We start from the raw sequence: 19,299 nt of genomic DNA, 5'->3' as shown, positions 1-19,299 counted from the left end.
ACTGCTAACAGTAGTTCGAAAACACCAGGCGCTCCATTGAAGATGGACAAGGCTTTCTACTCTGTAAAAAGTTGCAGTCTTAGAAACTCACTAGGGCAGTTCTACCCTGTCCCATAGGGTCACTGTGAGTCAGCATCGACTCAATGGTAGTGACTTTGGTTTACCCCATGCTTGGATCTCAGCTCATTTGTGTCCCAACCATTCATCACTCTTTCCAATATTGCCATTTCCCCCTCAGTTTCATTTTTCCCTCAACTCTGCTTCCCCAAGCAGCAATTGCCCCATTCTTCTGCTGACTAACCACACTAGGGTGTACAATCAAATATATGCAGGCAAATAATAAGAAGAAAATATTTTAAATTATCAAAGGAAAAAATATATATTATGTTCAGAGGAAGAAAGATAAAAGTAATCACTGATTGCTTATTTATAACTATGTAAGCCAGAAGAATGGAACAATATCTTAAAATACTAAAACAAAAAACAAAAGCTAGCCTTGAATTTTACACCTGATTAAAATGTTACTCTAAAGTGAACAAAATTTTTGAAACTAGATAAAGGTGGGGTTCGCACAACATGGTGAATGTACTACATGCCACCAAATTACTCAGTTAAAAATAGTAAATTTCATCTTATCTCAATTTCATCTCAATAAAAGAGTGAAGGCAAATAATTCAGACGTATCAAAATTGGCATAAGTTTTATCAGCAGACCTGCAAAAAAGTATTAAAGAGTTCTCCAAAAGTGAAAACAATAAAGTTAGATGGAAATTTGGACACACGCAAAACAATGAGGAGTCCCAGAAAGAAAAAAATATGTGGATAAATGTACATTCCTTTTTCTCATTTTAAGATTTCTTTAAAACACAGTAAACTGTTTAAAGTAGAAATAATAGCAATATATTTGGGGAATTATAACAAAAAAGAGCCTAGTAATTTGTTAGCAAATTGAAATCAGCAATATGTAAAGATGGTGATATACATCATGACAAAGTGGGATTTGTAACAAAAATAAAAGATCAGTTTGTATTCAAAAAATGATCAGTGTAATTCACCATATTAACAAAATAAATGAGGAGCTGATACCAAGGGCTCAAGTAGAAAGAAAATGTTTTGAGAATGATGATGGCAACAAATGTAAACATGTGCATGACATACAATGGATGGATGGATGGATTGTGATAAGAGCTGCACGAGCTCCCAATAAAATGATTTTTAAAGGGGGGAAAGGGAGGAATGGCATATGATTATTTCAATGAATGCAGACAAAATATTTGACGATATTTAATTATTCATGATAAAAAAATTCTCAGAAAACTAAAACTAGAAGGGAACTTTCTCAGCCTGACAAAAGGCATTTGACAAAGGGCAAAAGCCCCACTCCACAGTGAAAGACTGACTTTTCCGCCTAATTTTGAGAACAAAGACTAGACATTTACTTTCACCACTTATATTCAGTATTGTTTGGGAGATCTTAGCCAGCACACTAGGAAAAAATGAGAAATAAATGTCATACAGATTGGAAGAAAATAAATAAAATTATCTTTATTTATAATGGCATGTTGCATATGTGGAAAGTCCTAAGGCTACTATCAGGGGGGAAAACTATTAGTAAACTTAATGAGGTCACAGGATACAAATTCAATATACAAAAGTCAGTTGTATTCATGTGCACTAACAGGAAACAGTTCAAACGCAATTTTTTACATCAGTATAATTTACAATACTATGTCAAAATATTAAATACTTACTGGTGCATTTAAGAAAATGTGTGAAAAAAATCTTTACAATGAAATGATAAAATGTGGCTAAGACAAAGAACATCTATCTAAATGGAGAACTAGATCATGTTCATGAGTTGGAAGACACAATCTTCTTATGATGTCAATTGTCACCGTATGATTCTATAGATTCATTGTAACCCTCATTAATCCAAATTTTGTAAAAATTGACACACTAATGCCAAAATGTATATGGAAATACAAAGACCCCAGAATAAGCAAAGGAAACTTTTCAAAGAAGAACAAAGATGGAAACCATAAAAATAGCTACAAAAGAATGTGGAGAAACTGGAAACTTCATATATACATTCACTCACAACTAACTCACACATAACTCACTGCCATCATATCATGTCCATTCTGACTCTTAGCAACCCTATAGAGCAAGATGGAACTGTCCCCTTTGGATTTCTGAGACTGTAAATCTTTATGGGAATAGACAACCTCATCTTTCTCCCCTGGTGTAGCTGATGCGTTCAAACCACTGACCTTGTAGTTAGATGCTCAGTATGACACCAGGATTGTTACAACCATACTGAAAAACAGTTTGGCAAAGTTTTACAAAGTTAAACTTATGATTGCCATTGTTACTGTTGTTGGCTACCCGTCAAGTCAGTTATAATTCAAAGCAACATTATGTACAACAGAACAAAACATCACGCAGTCCTGTGCCATCCTCACAATTATTACGTTTGAGCCCATTGTTGCAGCCATTGTATCAGTCCATCTTGTGGAGGGCCTTCCTCATTTTTCGCTGCCCCTCCACTTGAGCAAGCATGATGTCCTTCTCCAAGAACTGGTCTCTCCTGACAACATGGCCAAAGTACGTGAAACGAATCTTGGTATCCTTGCTTCTTAGGAGCATCCTGGCTGTACTTCTTTAGAACAATTTTGGTTTTGTTTTGGAGATCTATGGAACTTTCAAGATTCTTCTCCAGTACCATAATTCATAATACATCAATTCATCTTTGGTCTTCCTTATTCAATGTCCAACTTTGACATATGACCCAGAAATTCCACCTCTGGATATTTACTCAAGAGACTTGAAAACATATATGCATCCAAAGATTTATATATGAAATTTTATATTACCATATAAATATTAACCCCAGTCTGGATGAATTCCAAATATCCATCAATAGGTGAATGTGACACATCTATACAGTGGAATACCATTAAACAATCCAAATGAATGAGTTATTCATACATCCAACAACTTGGATAAATCTAAAATCATTATGCTAAGTGAAAAAAGGTGAACTTGAAATGACGCATATTTATTTCATTCATATAAATTCTAGACAGGGTGAATTTAACCTACCAGACAAGTGCAGGAAAATAGGGGTAGTAGTGATGGCAAAGAGGCACAAGGGGAATTTTGAACATTATGGAAATATTCTGTATCATCAATATCATTGTGTATATCTTTACCATAACTCATAAAAGTACATACTTAAAATGTGTGCAATATTTTGTATGTAATTTTTGCCTTAATTAAAATGAGGGTTTTTTAAAGAGATAAAAAATGTATAAGGCTGGGGGGAGGGGAGAATCCGGATGGGGCAAGATATGACAAAATAACGATGTATAAATTACCAAGGGCACATGAGGGAGGGGGGAGAGGGGAGGGAGGGGAAAAAAAAAAGAGGACCTGATGCAAAGGGCTTAAGTGGAGAGCAAATGCTTTGAGAATGATTGGGGCAGGGAATGTATGGATGTGCTTTATACAATTGATGTATGTATATGTATGGATTGTGATAAGAGTTCTATGAGTCCCTAATAAAATGTAAAAAAAGAAAAGAGGAGAAAAAATGATTAGGGAAAAGAATGTACAGATGTGCTTTATACAATTGATGTATGTATATGTATGGACTGTGATAAGAGTTGTATGAGCCCCTAATAAATTGTTTTTAAAAAATGGATAAGGCAGACTGAAATTCCAACCATAGAAGTAAATAATTAAATGTAAATTGGCTGAACAATCCAATTAAAAAACAGATGTTATTATAAGGATTTTAAAAATATTAAACTCGATTAATGGCTTATTGGGGAATAGGAAGGTGGTTGGAAAGCAATGGGGAGCTAATAACAATGAATATAAGAAGGAATAAAATGTTTTGGAATGATTGCAGTGATGATGGTAAAACTCTCTTTAATATGACCAAACTATTGAAGTGTATGTTATATGAATTATATGTCAATAAAATGATGTTTAAGGCTACATGTCATAATGATAACAGTAGCATATAGTTCTTCAAGAAGATATAATATTTACAAATGTGCCTGTGTCTAACAACATAGCTTCAAAATGCATGAAGCACAAATGGCTAGGATTAAAATATGAAATGGACAAATCCAAAATCACAGTTGTAGATTTTAATCCCTTCTCTCATCAAGTAAGAGAACAGGAAAGATATTAAGACTTAGAAAAGTAGTCAGTAAACTGCAGCCAGCTTACCAATCAAATCCCATCCAAGGCTAGCTCTGTATAGCCCATGGACCAAAAATGACTTTTCCCTTTTAACAACAAAGGAGAAGAAAGAGAGAACAGAAAGAGAGGAGAAGGAGGAGGAGGAGGAGGAAGAGAAACAACAAAGATCTTATGGTGCCCACAAACATAAAATAATTTACCTCTGGGCTTTTACATTAAAAGTTTACCAATCCCTGGCATTAAAGTTCTTTTTTTTTTATTTAATCATTTTATTGGGGCTCGTACAACTCTTATCACTATCCATGCACACATTTATTGTGTCAAGCGCATTTGTACATTTGTTGCCATCATCATTCTCAACACATGTGCTTTCTACTTGCGCCCTTGCTGTCAGTTCCTCATTTTGTTCCCCTCACTCCCCACTCCCCACTCACCCATGAACCCTTGATAATTTATAAATTATTATTATTTTGTCTTATCTTACACTATCCGATGTCTCCCTTCACCCACTTTTCTGTTGTCCATCCCCAAGGTAGAAGGTTATACGTAGATCCTTGTAATCGGTTCCCCCAGCATTAAAGTTCTTAACACTATTGATTGCCTTGAATACATATTCTTCTCAAGTACATATAGTAGATTCACCATGTATACCACTTACTGCACTAAAATCCATGTCTCAATAAATTTAAAATGTTAAAGATTGAAATATTACAAAATAATCCTTCTGACCAAAATGGAATTAAGCTAGAAATCAATAACAATAACATATTTTTCAAGCTTTCTAAATATTTAAATTTAAATTATAGTACATACTTCTAAAAAACTTATGAGTCAAAGAAATCATCAAAAGACAAATTAGAACACATTACAAACTGAATGATGACAGAATTTCTACTTAGCACAATTCATGGGATGCAGCTATGGAAATATTTAGAGAAAAATAAAAGTTTGAATGCTTATGTTAAAAAAGAAAAAAGTTCAGGTCTTAAAGGCTTGAAGGTAAACAAGCCGCCATCTAGCTCAGAAGCAAAAAAGTCCACATGAAAGAAGCATACCAGCCTGTGTGATCACAAGGTGTCGAAGGGATCAGGTATCAGGCATCATCAGAACAAAAAAATCTTACCATAGTGAATGGGGGGGTGGGGTGCAGAGTGGAGACCCAAAGCCCATTTGTCGGCCACTGGAGATCCCCTTACAGAAGAGTCTCAGGGAGGAGACGAACCAGTCAGGGTACAATGTACCAACAATGAAACATACAACTTAACTTTCCTCTAGTTCCCAAATGCCTCTTCCTCCCTCACTATCATGATCCCAATTCTACCTTACAAGTCTGGCTTGACCAGAGGATGTACAGTGGTACAGATAGGAACTGGAAACAGGGAATCCAGGACAGATGATCCCTTCAGGACCAGTGGTGTGAGTGGCGATACTGGGAGCGTAGAGGGAGGGTGGGTTGGAAAGGAGGGACTGATTACAAGGATCTACATGTGACCTCCTCCCTGGGGGACGGACAACAGAAAAGTGGGTGAAGGGAGATGTCATCGGACCAGGCAAGATATGACAAAACAATAATTTATAGATTATCAAGGGTTCATGAGGGAGAAAGAAGCAGGGAGGGAAAGGAAAAATGAGGACCTGATGCCAGGGGCTTAAGTGGAGAGCAAATGTTTTGAGAATGATGAGGGCAATGAATGTACAAATGTGCTTCACACAATTGATATATGTATGGATTGTGATAAGAGTTGTATGAGCCCCCAATAAAATGATTTTAAAAAGGAAAAAGCATACAATCCAAAACTAAACATTTTTTAAAACCTAAAAAAAGGACAAATTAAACCCAAAGTAAATAGGAAAGAAGCAATAAATTTTAAAAGTTGGCTTTAACAGATTTTCTTCTTCAAAGTACTTGTTGATAAAAATAAAGGACTTCAGCCTTCAGTATGAATTATAACTCATTGTAAAGAAAACCCAAATCCTCACGACTGAACCAATAGACAAAATGAAGTCAAGGATTTCATTTTGTTTGGATCTACAATCAATGCTCATGGAAGCAGTAGTCAATAAATCAAATAATGTATTGCCTTGGGTTTATCTGCTGCACAAACCTCTTTAAAATGTTGAAGAGCAGGGATGTCATTTTGAAGACTAAAGTGCACCGCCCAAGCCAAGGTACTGTAAATCACCTTATATGCATGTGAAAGTAGGACAATGAATAAAGTATATGGAAGAATTGATGTGTTTGAATTACAATGTTGGCAAAGAATTTTGAAAATGCCATGGCCTGCCAAAAGAAAAGAATCTATCTTGTAGCTGCCTAACTCCACCTTCACATCATTGTCTCCCTTGTGCATGTGTTGTGTCTCTACGTCTCCCTATATATTTAAGGACACCAGTCACTGGATTAAAGTCCAACTCTCATTCAGGATGATCTCAGATTAACTTGAACACATCTGTAAAGACCCCACTTCCAAATGAGATTCCATCCACAGATTCCATCTTTTGAGGGGATATAGTTCAACCTACAGCACTCCTCATAAATCTGATAGCTTTTAAAGGGGCTGGGGGGAGGGAAATGCATGACCCTAGAAGCCTTATACTCTTTCTGTGTACTAATACCCTGTAGCTTATGTCTTTAGGCAGTCTTGTCCTTTTGTGGGCTTTTTAGCAGGCACTCAGCTGAGTTGGCATTGTGTGGGAGCTTTTTCATGGGTCTGGAAAGATGTGGAGTTCTTGTTAGCCTTTGAGAACGACAGATTCCAAGAATATCTGGTTTATCATACAACATTCCTCTAGTTCTTTAAATCTTCCTCTCCTCCCCCACCCCCGCCCCCACTATCATGGCCCCAGTTCTACCTTACAAACCTAGCTAGACTGGAGCATGTACACTGGTACAGATAAGAGCGCTCCACACATGGAATGCAGGACAGATAAGCCCCTAAGGAACACTAATGGGAGTAGCAATACCATGAGGGTAGGGGGAATGTTGAGGGGAAGGGGAAGAAGGGGGAAACAACTTCAATGATCGAGGTAGAGTACACACACCCCAATGGAGACAAACAGCGGATGGTGTAAAATATGAAAATAACAATAATTTCTAATTTATCAAGGGCTCACAAGGGTGGAAGGGTGGGGAAGGGAGGAGCGAAAAGAGGAGCTGTTATCAAGGGCTCAAATAGAAAGAAAATGTTTTGAAAATGATGATGGCGACATATGTACAAATGTGCTTAATACAATGGATGTATGGATTGTTATAAGAGCTGTAAGAGCCCCCAGTAAAAGGATTTCTAAAAAATATACCTGATTCAGATACACTGGATACAGCCTCCATGAAATGAAAGTCATCCTGTATTTCCCAAAATCTCACAATTGTTTTATTGACATTTTTCAAATTTTCAGTAAGTCATATTGGGCCAAGGAGCTACTATGGAGGTGCAATGGTTAAACACTCAGCTGCTAACAAAAAAAGTGGACAATTGAACTCACCAACCACTCTGGGGAAGAAAAATGTGTGGCGTTGACTTCTGTCAAGATTATAGACTAAGAAACCTATTAGACAGTTCTACTGGAAATTCTAGAGTTGCTAAATCAGAATGGACTCTACAGCACAGGGCTCGGTTCAAGATTTTGTATTATATTTAAGACATTTTCAAAAAAAAAGTATTGTTCTGGGCAGGCCAGAAGAAAATACTAAAAGCAGCTTTATGGTAATGTTTTCCTATGCTTAGGTCAGGGTTAGCCTTTGCAAATATCGTGGGTAGGTAAGGAGGGAGTTTGAAGCTGTAATGGAAAAAAATATCTGACTTAGTTATAAAACAATTAAAACTTAATGCAAAAAATGTTCAATAAATGAAGCTACACTACAAGAAATAGTGTGAAATGTATTTGTAATACATTTGATAAACAAAGGCAAATACCCTCAATATGCACGAACTCTTCCAGATCATAAAGAAAAGGGCAAACCTTAAAATAAAAAGATACAAACAAGAAAATCACAGAAGAAATTTTTTAAACCTAAAAAAAATGAAATGTGTAATCTGATATTAAAAATTGGACAAATATTAATAATTCATTCCTTCCCCTATCACATTAGCAAACATTATGAATGTTGACAATACCCATACTGTTAGTGACAAAGGAATTAGTGCCATGAACAATTTTGAAATGTCTCTTAAAATGTTAAATGCCCCTCAATGCATAAATGCCTTCTTTTATTAAATTGGAACTCTATGATGCTCACTCTCCCGACACAATGGCTGGAGTCAAAGTGGGTGAACAAGTAAATGTGGTGAAGAAAGCTGATGGTGCCCGGCTATCAAAAGAGATAGTGACTGGGGTCTTAAAGGCTTGAAGATAAACAAGCGGCCATCTAGCTCAGAAGCAACAAAGTCCACATGGAAGAACACACCAGCCTGTGTGATCGAGTGGTCCCAAAGGGATCAGTTACCAGGCATCAAAGAACAAAAAATCATATCATTGACTGCACACCTCCATGATAGGATCGCTGAAGACAAATGGGTGCATAAGCAAATGTGGTGAAGAAAGCTGATGGTGCCCGGCTATCAAAAGAGATAGCGTCTGGGGTCTTAAAGGCTTGAAGGTGAACAAGCGGCCATCTAGCTCAGAAGCAAATAAGCCCACATGGAAGAAGCACACCGGCCAGTGCGATCACGAGGTGCCCAAGGGACCAGGTATAAGGCATCATGCAAAAAAAAAAAAAGATATAAGTGTGTGTATGTATGTGTATATATGTGTATATGTATATATGTATGTGTATATATGTATATATATATCATATTAAATGAAGGGGGAAGTGCAGAGTGGAGACCCAAGGCCCAAGTGTCGACCAATGGAGATCCCCTCATAGAGGGGTTTAGGAGAGGAGATGGGTTAATTAGGGTGTGAGGTAGTATCGATGAAGAACACAGCTTTCCCCCAGATCCTGGATATTTCCTCCCCCCAACTACCATGATCCGAATTCTACCTTGCAGGGCTGGATAGGACAGAGGCTGTACACTGGTGCATATGAGGGCTGGAGGTACAGGGACTCCAGGGTGGATGATACCTTCAGGACCAAGGGTGTGAGGGACGATGCTGGGAGAGTGGAGGGTGAGTGGGTTGGAAAAGGGGAACTGATTACAAGGATCCACATGTGACCTCTTCCCTGGGAGAGGGACAGCAGAGAAGGGGGGAAGGGAGACTCCGGATAGGGCAAGATATGACAAAATAACGATGTATAAATTACCAAGGACATATGAGGGAGGGGGGAATGGGGAGGGAGGGGGGGAAAAAAAGAGGACCTGATGCAAGGGGCTTAAGTGGAGAGCAAATGCCTTGAGAATGATTGGGGCAGGGAATGTATGGATGTGCTTTATACAATTGATGTATGTATATGTATGGATTGTGGTAAGAGTTGTATGAGTCCCTAATAAAATGTAAAAGAAGAAAAGAGAAAAAAATGATTAGGGCAAAGACTGTACAGATGTGCTTTATACAATTGATGTATGTATATGTATGAACTGTGAAAAGAATTTTATGAGCCCCAATAAATTGTTAAAATAAAAAAAAAGAATTGTACAAGCCCCAATAAAATGATTTAAAAAAATGTTAAATGCTTGCTTTTTGTCTCAACAAGCAAGTCAGCTTCTTAAGGATTGTCTTTCGGAAGATTTCCCCAATCATCCCAAGTAAGGGTAGAAAAATTCCCATTATAGAACTGTTTAGAAATAGCTACAGCTCAGAAACAGTACAGTTATGATCCAACTAAAAAAGGTTGTGGTGATGATTGCATAACTTTAAAAAAAATATTTTACTGGGAGCTAATCCAGACATCATACCATTCCATAGTTCAATCATATGTACAAGTCTTTTCAATACTTTCAAGCTATTAAATTGTATAGCAATTATTTTTTATTATTATACATCCATATGATAAAATTTTGAAAGAATATAGTAGATCTGCATATACACTGATAGTGGAAAAATATAATTTAAGGTGACGAAAACAATTTGCAGAACAATGTATATAATAGCATCTCTTCTGCATAACATAAACAAACTCTATTTGTGAAACAAACACTCGGGCTGTTAACAGTGGTTATGCACGCGCGCGCGTGTGTGTGTATGTGTTCCACGAACACATAAACTTTCTGTTTTGTTCATTCCTGCAGTATTTGGATTTTATTTTTACTTTGGGTAAGCATCCTTTTGTAATCAGAGAGGGGAAAAAATCAAAAGGACATTGGCTTCTAACCTAAGAAAAATCAGTTCAATAGTTACTTTCATGAAGGGATCACTGAAGTGATTATTATATATCACCTATGGTGAAGAAATCAGATGGTGCCTAGCAATCGGGGGGGAAAAATAGCATCTGGGGTCTGAAAAGCTTCTGTTAAAACAAGCAGCCCTTTAAGTGAGGTGTCAGCTAAGCCCACACAGAAGAACATCAGCCTGTGTGATCGGATTGTAATAACAAAATCCAAGATCAGAGGAGGGAAGTATATTGGAGCTTGAATTCTGAGCACCTGATTTTCAGAAGGTTATGGATGACAGTGAAAGCCCACAATCCTTTTGCAGAGACCCCCATGCAGAATAAGCCTTCACTGAATACCCTTAGACCATTGACCAGGGATGTGAAAAGCCCTGCCCTCAAGCAAAATGCATCAGACAATGAATTAATGCAGATATAGTTAGGTTAAAATTTAACATCTTATCATTTGTTTTCCTTTTCTTTTCCCACAGAAACGGAGAGTGATTTATTTACTTCAAGGAAATGGCTCAAAAATTATGGAGGCTGGCAAGTCCCAAATTTGTGGGTCAAGTAGCAGGTTGTTCATTCATGAGCTAGCAGTAGCTGGAAATCCAAAATATGAAGGTAAGCATTTGTCTACAGGCTTTTCATGTGCCAAGAACTAGATATCAGACAAGACACATACAGGAGCAAGAGAGAATGAGAGCTTTGCCAGAATATCCATTTACATATTGGATGCAGACCACACTCCCAAGTAATCTCCCCTTCCAACTGAAAGGCAGCTTATATGAGATCACAAAATTAAATATGGCATAGGGTCTGCTAAAAACTCCTGAGGAACACATCCAAGCCAAGTTAATACATGACAGTAACTATTACAGTCTTCCCCTTGTCAATTTGTCATCTATACACCTCCTTAAACCATATACAAAATATCTAAATAAAGACAATAAAATTAATACTTGTGCCTAACATGCCACAACTAATTTGCAGAAAGCTGAAACATACTAGTCCCTTTTACAGCTTATATATATTTTAATCATTTTATTGGGGGCTCATACAACTCTTATCACAATCCATACATACATCCATTGTGTCAAGCAGTTTTGTACATTTGCTGCCATCAGCATTCTCAAAACATTTGCTTTCTCCTTGAGCCCTTAGTATCAGCTCCTCATTTTCCCCTCCCTCCCCGATCCTCTCCTCCCCCATGAACCCTTGATAATTTATAAATTGTTATTCTTTTGTCACATCTTACACCGTCCAATGTCTCCCTTCACCCACTTCGCTAACTGTCCCCCAGGGAGGGGGTTATATGTAGATCCTTGTAATCTGCTCCGGCTTTCTCCCTCACTTTCCCTCCAACCTCCCGGTATTGCCACTCACACCACTGGTCCTAAGGGGGTTCATCTGTCCTGGATTCCCTGTGTTCCCAGTTCCTATCTGTACCGGTGTACATCCTCTGGTCCAGCCAGATGTGTAGGGTAGAATTGGGATTCGTTCTTAATGTGTTTTCTATTTATTATTTTCTAATTTCTTTTTTATTGGAACTTTCTGTATTTTACTTTGTTATTGTTGCTTGGGATTTTGTGTAAGATTTTCTTTATGTAAAATCCAGAAGAGGCAAATCTATAGAGACAGCAACTAGATTAGTAGTTTCTTAGGGTTATGAAAGGGGAAGTTTGCGTGCAAGGGGGAACTAATAAAAATGAGTACAAAACTGGAAAAAGTGCTCCACAATTTACTGTAGCAATGTTTCCGCAACCCTTTTTAATATAGTCAAAGATTTAATTGTATGGTGCATGAATTATATGTCAATAAAACTGTTTTTGAAAAAGGGGACATTGACTTATTCTGGTCCCTCAGCCCATGTCCTGATCTTTGTCAAGGATACCCTGAAATCTTTGTCTCTGTTCTCTGGCTGCAGGTAACAGCACTGCCTTGCACTGCAGAAAGTGTCAGATGATAGGATCCAGATTATCTCAGCACCAGGGTCAGATCTCTCTGGTAATTTTGCTCATGTGATACTACCTCAAGCAATATCCATTCTAGAGACTTGTCACTCTCTTGCTTCAATATCTTCCTCACTGACAAGACAAGCTTTCCTTTATTTTCCCAGTGTCGGGAAGCAGACATATTTATAAGCACATAGGTAGGTACAAATTCATAGATATATATAGCCCCAAACTTCTACGTGACTCAGCCTCACTCTGCTGATTCTCTTTCAGGGAGATACAGGGCTCTTCCTGGCCCTCCATTTTTGACACTCACCTCTCTGGAAATCAGTACTGAGGTCTGATCCATTCTTTCCCTCACCACTCTGCAGCCCTATTAGCAGCCTTGTTCAGGTATTTAACGGGGGGAATCTTTCAAGGGAAGGCAGAAGAAAGATATTTCATTTAATCTCCAGATGCACTGGATTCACATCCTCACCTTAGGGACACCTCTTCCCCTTTTCCTTTTCCACAAGGACCTCTGATGTGACTTTAGGGGGGGCAGTTAGCAAAATAAATTAGAGAAACACCTTTGGGAAGGATGATGTAAGAAATGAGACAAGCACAGGAGGATGCTCTGGGAACCATAGGAAATGAGGCCTCAGATGAGTTTAAGTGGGTGGAGGTCCAGGACCCAGGTGAATTCAACACTTCATAAAATTAGTAGTTTAGATTCAAGGTAGCTCAAGTTAAGGAAGGACCTCTGAGGCCACTAAAGCACTCCAGGCATCTCCCCAAGGTATTGGAAACATTCAAGTTGACTTCAGAAGTACTTAATGTAGAATTATAGACTCTACAGATTATAGAATCAACAAGGTGATAGGATGATAGCCATACACCTGCAAGGAAGACCAGTTAATAAGACCACTATTAAAATTTACACAACAATAATGGCAAAGATAAAGAAGATGAAGATATTTACTATTTTCTGCTGTTTGAATTTGATCAAACTTGTGATCATGGTACATTGATAATTACTGGTGATTGTGGTATAAACGTTGGAAACAAGCATTGGTAAGTGGAAAATATGCCCTTAATGATAGAAACTGAGCCTGAGATAATATAATAAGATGTTGCAAGTTCAATGACTTATTGATGGCAAATACACATCAACATCACGAGACAGAATTCACAGAAATAAAATCGACTGCATCTATGGAAAGAGATGATGGAGAATCTCAGTATCATCAGTCAAAACAGACCATCCGTAGCTAATACACTAGTTCAAGTAGAAGGTGAAGAAAATCAAAACAAGTTCACAAAAATCAAAGTATGACCTTGAGCATATCCCACCTGAATTTAAAGCCCATCTCAACAATACATTTGATTTATTGAACATTAATGATCAAAGACCAGATGAGTTGTAGGATGACATCATACACAAAGAAAGAAGAAGGTCATTCAAAATACAGGGGGAAAAAACACACCAAAATGGATGTCAGCAGAGACACTGAAACTTGCTCTTCAACGCAGAATAGCTAAAGTAAATGGACAAAACAAAGTGAAGGAGCTGACCAAAGGATTTCAAAGAGCAGACTAAGAAAACAAAATAAAGGATTATAACAAAGTGCGCAAAAACCTATTAGGCTAGGTTAGCTAGAGAAACAAATTCAGTGACATTCATGTGTATAAGAAAGAGCTTTATCAAAGAACAAAAATCATGGCATTGTATGCTCACCTCCCTGATACGATCACTGAAGATAAATGGGTGCATAAGCAAATGTGGCAGAGAAAGCTGATGGTGCCCGGCTATCAAAAGAGATAGCGCCTGAGGTCCTAAAGGCTTGAAGGTAAACAAGCAGCTATCTAGTTCAGAAGCAACAAAGCCCACATGGAAAAAGCACACCAGCCTGTGTGATCACGAGGTGTCGAAGGAATCAGGGATCAGGCATCATCAGAACAAAAAATCGTATCATTGTGAATGAGGGAGAGTGTGAAGTGGAGATCCAAAGCCCATTTGTAGGCCACTGGACATCCCCTTACAAAAGGGTCTCGGGGAGGAGATGAGCCAGTCAGGGTGCAATGTAGCAACGATGAAACATACAACTTTCCTCTAGTTCCTAAATGCTTCCTCTTCATCCACTATCATGATCCCAATTCCACCTTACAAATCTGACTTGCCTAGAGGATGTACACTGGTACAGATAGGAACTGGAACCACAGGGAATCCAGGGTGGATGATCCCTTCAGGACCAGTGGTGTGAGTGGCGATACTGGGAGAGTGGAGGGAGGGTGGATTGGAAAGGGGAGACTGATTACAAGGATCTACATATAACCTCCTCCCTGGGGGATAGACAACAGAAAAGTGGGTGAAAGGAGATGTCAGACAGTGCAAAATATGACAAAATAATAATTTGTAAATTATCAAGGGTTCATAAGGGAGAGGGGAGTGGGGCGGGAGGGGGGAAATGAGGAGATGATGCCAGGGGCTTGGGTGCAGAGTGGATGTTTTGAGCACGATGATGGCAATGAATGTACAAATGTGCTTTACACAATTGGTGTAGGTATGGATTGTGATAAGAGTTGTATGAGCCCCTAATAAAATGATTTTAAAAAACAAGAAGTAATTATATAGCAGGAAAGCAACCCAGCCCAACTCAAGTCCATAAGTCTGATACTAGTCCATGAGACCCTCCTGAGACTCACGGTGCCACATGCCATGATGCAAAATGCAGGCAGAAAACAGGCCTATCGGGACAGAGTCCCACGGATCCAAGGTCAGTGGAAACATGGCAGGATTCTGGCAGCTCTCAGGTGGCCAGCAAGCAGGAAGGGGAAGGGGAAAGAGCGTCTGCCTTATGAGAAGACCACGCCACCAAGGAGACAGCATCAAGCTATGACCCTATTGACAGGTCTGACTTAACACCTAGCCAAGAGTGTCTGTCATTGTTGTTAAGTGCCATCGAGACTGCCGAGATCCATAGTGACCCTATGAGGGGACCAGTCCTGCCGTGTGATGTCGAAGACAGAGTCGAACAACGCCTGGCCTGGCTTCAGAGAAGCTGGACGGTGGGAGTTGGCTGCCCAAACCCGCTCTCGACATGTATTTGAACTTGTTTGATTGTCCTTGCCATAGTTATTTGGAGGGCTTTTGTGCAAAATTCTAAAAAAGTTTATCATCCAGTTTTTCCCTTTCCTTATCTTGGTTATCGCATAGGGGGCAGAATACAGCATCCCTCTCCAGGAAATGACCCAAAGAGAAATAGAGTTCCTGACCCTGATTTACCTTATACGAGGGCTTACAATGGAAATGGCTCAAGAATAGTTAACAAAGAAAGGTGTACAAGTTCCTTTCGATAGTTTAAGTTTTATGGAACAGTTAGCAAAAAGAGGGCCTCCGTGATGTTTGAAGTCCACTGAAGCAAAGCTACCTATTGTGAGGCAACTTGAAGTCCACTGTAGCAAAGCTACCTATTGTGAGGCAACTCATACCTTGGTACAGAAAGACTTTGGGGAGTTTAATTTATGGGAACTTAGTGGAAAAGTAAGAACAAGAAATGAAAGCCTTAGAGGAACAGCCTAAGAAAGAACAGAAAGAACAGCCAAAGCCTGTCAAGTAATTTTTGATAATGAAATGTATTAATGCTTTATTGATTTCATAGTTAGAACAATGCGCCTTAGTTGGATGAAGTGTGCTCAGTTATTGTTAGAAGGTTTATGTCTATCACCCTTGTATGAAAATGTTTTAGTTTCAGGATGCACTAATTTTTAACCAAGAATCATGATGTGCTTGATGTAACTTGTTACGGTCTTGTGGCCTGAGAATTTCCTAATGTATGATCTCAGGCCATAAGCTTTAAGCCAAGAAAAAGAATATATAAGTTGAAGCTTTACATGAATAAAATTGGAACAGTCACCGCAACCTTTGAGTTGTGTGATTTCTGTCTCCCACTCGCCGAAGCCTTACCCACCTAGCGGTGGACCCGAACCCGCTGCAGCTGGACCGCGGCAACCCTATGCACAACAAAACAAAACACTGCATGGTCCTGCGCCATCCTCACAATTGTTCCTATTCCTGACCCCATTGATGCAGCTACTTTGTCAATTCATCTTGTTGAGAACCTTCCTCTTTTTCCCCCTTCCACTTTACCAAACATGATGCCCTTTGCCAGGGACTCTTCTCTCCTAACAAAATGTCCAAAATATGTAAGATGGCGTCTCATCATCCTTGCCTCCAAGAAGCACTCTAGCCTTACTTCTTCTGACACAGATCAGTTTGTCCTTTGGCAGTCCATGGTACTTTCAATATTCTTCTCCAGCACCACAATTCTAATGCATCGATTCTTCTACAGGCTTCCTCATTCAACATCCAACTTGCACATGCATATGATGTAATGGATAATATCGTGATTTGAGTCAGACACAACTTAATTCTCAGAGTAACATCCTTGTTCTTCAATACTCTAAAGAAAACTTGTGCAGCAGATTTACTAAACACAATATGTCTTTTGCGCTCTTGACTGCTGTTTCCAGGAGCATTGATTGTGGATCCAAGTGAGACAAAATCCTTGACTTCAACCTTTTCTCCATTTGTCATAATGTTAATCTATTGGTCCAGTTGCAAGGATTTTTGATCTTCATTACATTGAGTCGTAATCCACACTGAAGGCTACAATCTTTGATCTTCATCAGCAAGTGCTTCAAGTCCTCCTCACTTTCAGCAACCAAGATTGCATCATCAGCAAATGACAGGTTTGAAAATCAGCCTTCCTCCAATCCTGATGCCACACTCTTCATATAATCCAGCTTCTCTGATGACTTGCTCAACATCCAGACTGAATAAATATGGTGGGAGGATACAACCCTAAAGCACAACTTTCCTGATTTTAAGCTATGCAGCATTCCCTTGGTACAGTCCCACAACTAACTGCCTCTTGATCCATATGCAAGTTCTGAACGAACACAATGAAACGTGCTGGAATTTTCATTCTCCTCAAGGTTATCCATGGTTTATTATGGTCCACAAAGTCGAATGCTTTTGAATAGTCAATAAAACACAAGTAAACCAATTTCTGGTATTCTCTGCTTTCAGCCAAGATCCATCTGTCATCAGCAATGGCAGACCTTGTTCCACTACCTCTTCTGAACCCGGCCTGAACTTCTGGCACTTCCCTGTCAATGTACTGCTGAAACCGTGGCTGATGATTGTTAACAAAATTTTATTTCTGTGCAATATAAACAATATCATTCTATAGTTTGAGCATTCTGTTGTGTCACCTTTGTTTGGAATGGACACAAATGTGGATCTCTTCCAGTTAGTTGGCCAACAGCTGTCTTCCAAAGTTCCTGGCATAGACCAGTGAGTGATTCCATTGCTTCTTCAGCTTGCTGAAACATTTCTATGGGTACTCCACCAATTCTTGGAGCCTTCTTTTTGTCTAATGCTTTCAGTGTAGTTTGAACTTCTTCCTTCAGCACCATTGTTTCTCACTCATGTACTACCTCTTGAAATCGTAGAATGTTGACTAGTTCCCTTTAGTAAAGTGCCTCTATGTATTCTTTCCATCTTCTGTTTATTCACCCCCATCTTCTCTGGATGCTTCCTGCATCATTCAATATTTTGCCTACAGAATTTTTCCAAATTGCAATTTGAGGTTTGAATTTTTTCCTTGAGTTCTTTCCGTTTCAGATATGCTGCAAGTGTTCTTCCCTTTTGGTTTTCTTTTTGTTTCTTTTTTAATCATTTCATTGGGGGTTCTTCAGCTCCTATAACAATCCATACCTCAATTGTATCAATCACATTTGAGCATATGTTGCCCCTTTGGTTTTCTAATTCAGGGTCCTTACACATTTCATTATAATTTTTGGCTTTGTCTTCTCGAGCTGCCCTTTGAAATGTTCTATTCAGCTCCTTGCCTTCACCCTTTCTTTCATTTGCTTTAGTTCCTCTATGACTAAGGTCAAGTTTCATAGTCTCTTCTGACATCCACTTTGATCTTTTCTTTCTTTCCTGTCTTTTTAATCACCTTTGTCTTTCTTCATGAACCCTGTGAGGAAAAGGCTAAGGAAATTTTAACAAAAGAATCAAATGTGGGGAAAAAAAGAGTTAAATGTGCAAGAGGTCCATTGCACTGTTACCATTTGTGTAGATGTTCAGGGTCAATTCCAAAGTCTTACGGAATTCTTCAGAATTTGGTGGGAAATCACAAAATGCAAACTATTCATGGGCGACAACGTAGATAAAAAAGGTTATTATTCCATGGAGACTGTGACTCTTCTTGTGGCATTAAAGGTGTCTTTTCTAGAATGTATTACAATATTAAGAGGAAACCACAAAATCTGACAAATTACTCAAGAATAGGGCTTTTATGAGGAATGTCTATGAAAATATGGAAATGCTAATATTTGGAAATATTTTACAGATCTATTTAATTATCTTCCACTCACAGCTTTAGTAGATGGACAGATATCCTGCCTCCATGGTGGCCTCTCTCCATCCATAGATCATAAGAGCCCTGGATCGATTACCAGAAATTCCACATCAGGGCCCAATGTGTGATGTATTATGGTCAGAACCCGATGATCATGGTACTGGGTACACATTTGGACAAGGCATTTCTGAAATATTAGTCATGCCAATTTTCTCACACTGGTTTCTTGTGCTCACCAACCTGTCATGGAGGTGAAAACACTTTAAAATATTCCTTCCTGAATGAGTCAACAAAGGCACAGTAAAGCACTGATGCAACATACAATATTCCCCTGGTGCCTTGAGGCTTCCTCAGTCTCCACTATCATGACCCAGTCCTGCCTTTCACTGCAGGCTAGACCGGAGCATGTACACTGGTACATATAAGAGCTCATGGCACAAAGAACCAAGGTAAGGTAAACCCCTCAAGAACAGAAA

At 38.8% G+C, this 19,299-nt stretch overlaps 1 pseudogene; it reads left to right on the top strand.

The window, feature by feature from the left end:
- Positions 1-2,594: 2,594 nt before the first annotated feature.
- LOC142433862 (serine/threonine-protein phosphatase 2A catalytic subunit beta isoform-like) lies at positions 2,595-19,089 on the top strand (annotated as a pseudogene).
- Positions 19,090-19,299: the final 210 nt, after the last annotated feature.

The sequence above is a fragment of the Tenrec ecaudatus genome, chromosome X (genome assembly GCF_050624435.1).
Source record: "Tenrec ecaudatus isolate mTenEca1 chromosome X, mTenEca1.hap1, whole genome shotgun sequence".
Lineage (NCBI taxonomy): Eukaryota > Metazoa > Chordata > Mammalia > Afrosoricida > Tenrecidae > Tenrec > Tenrec ecaudatus.
Note: the sequence above shows the minus strand (reverse complement) of the source record. Positions and strands in the feature narration are given on the sequence as shown.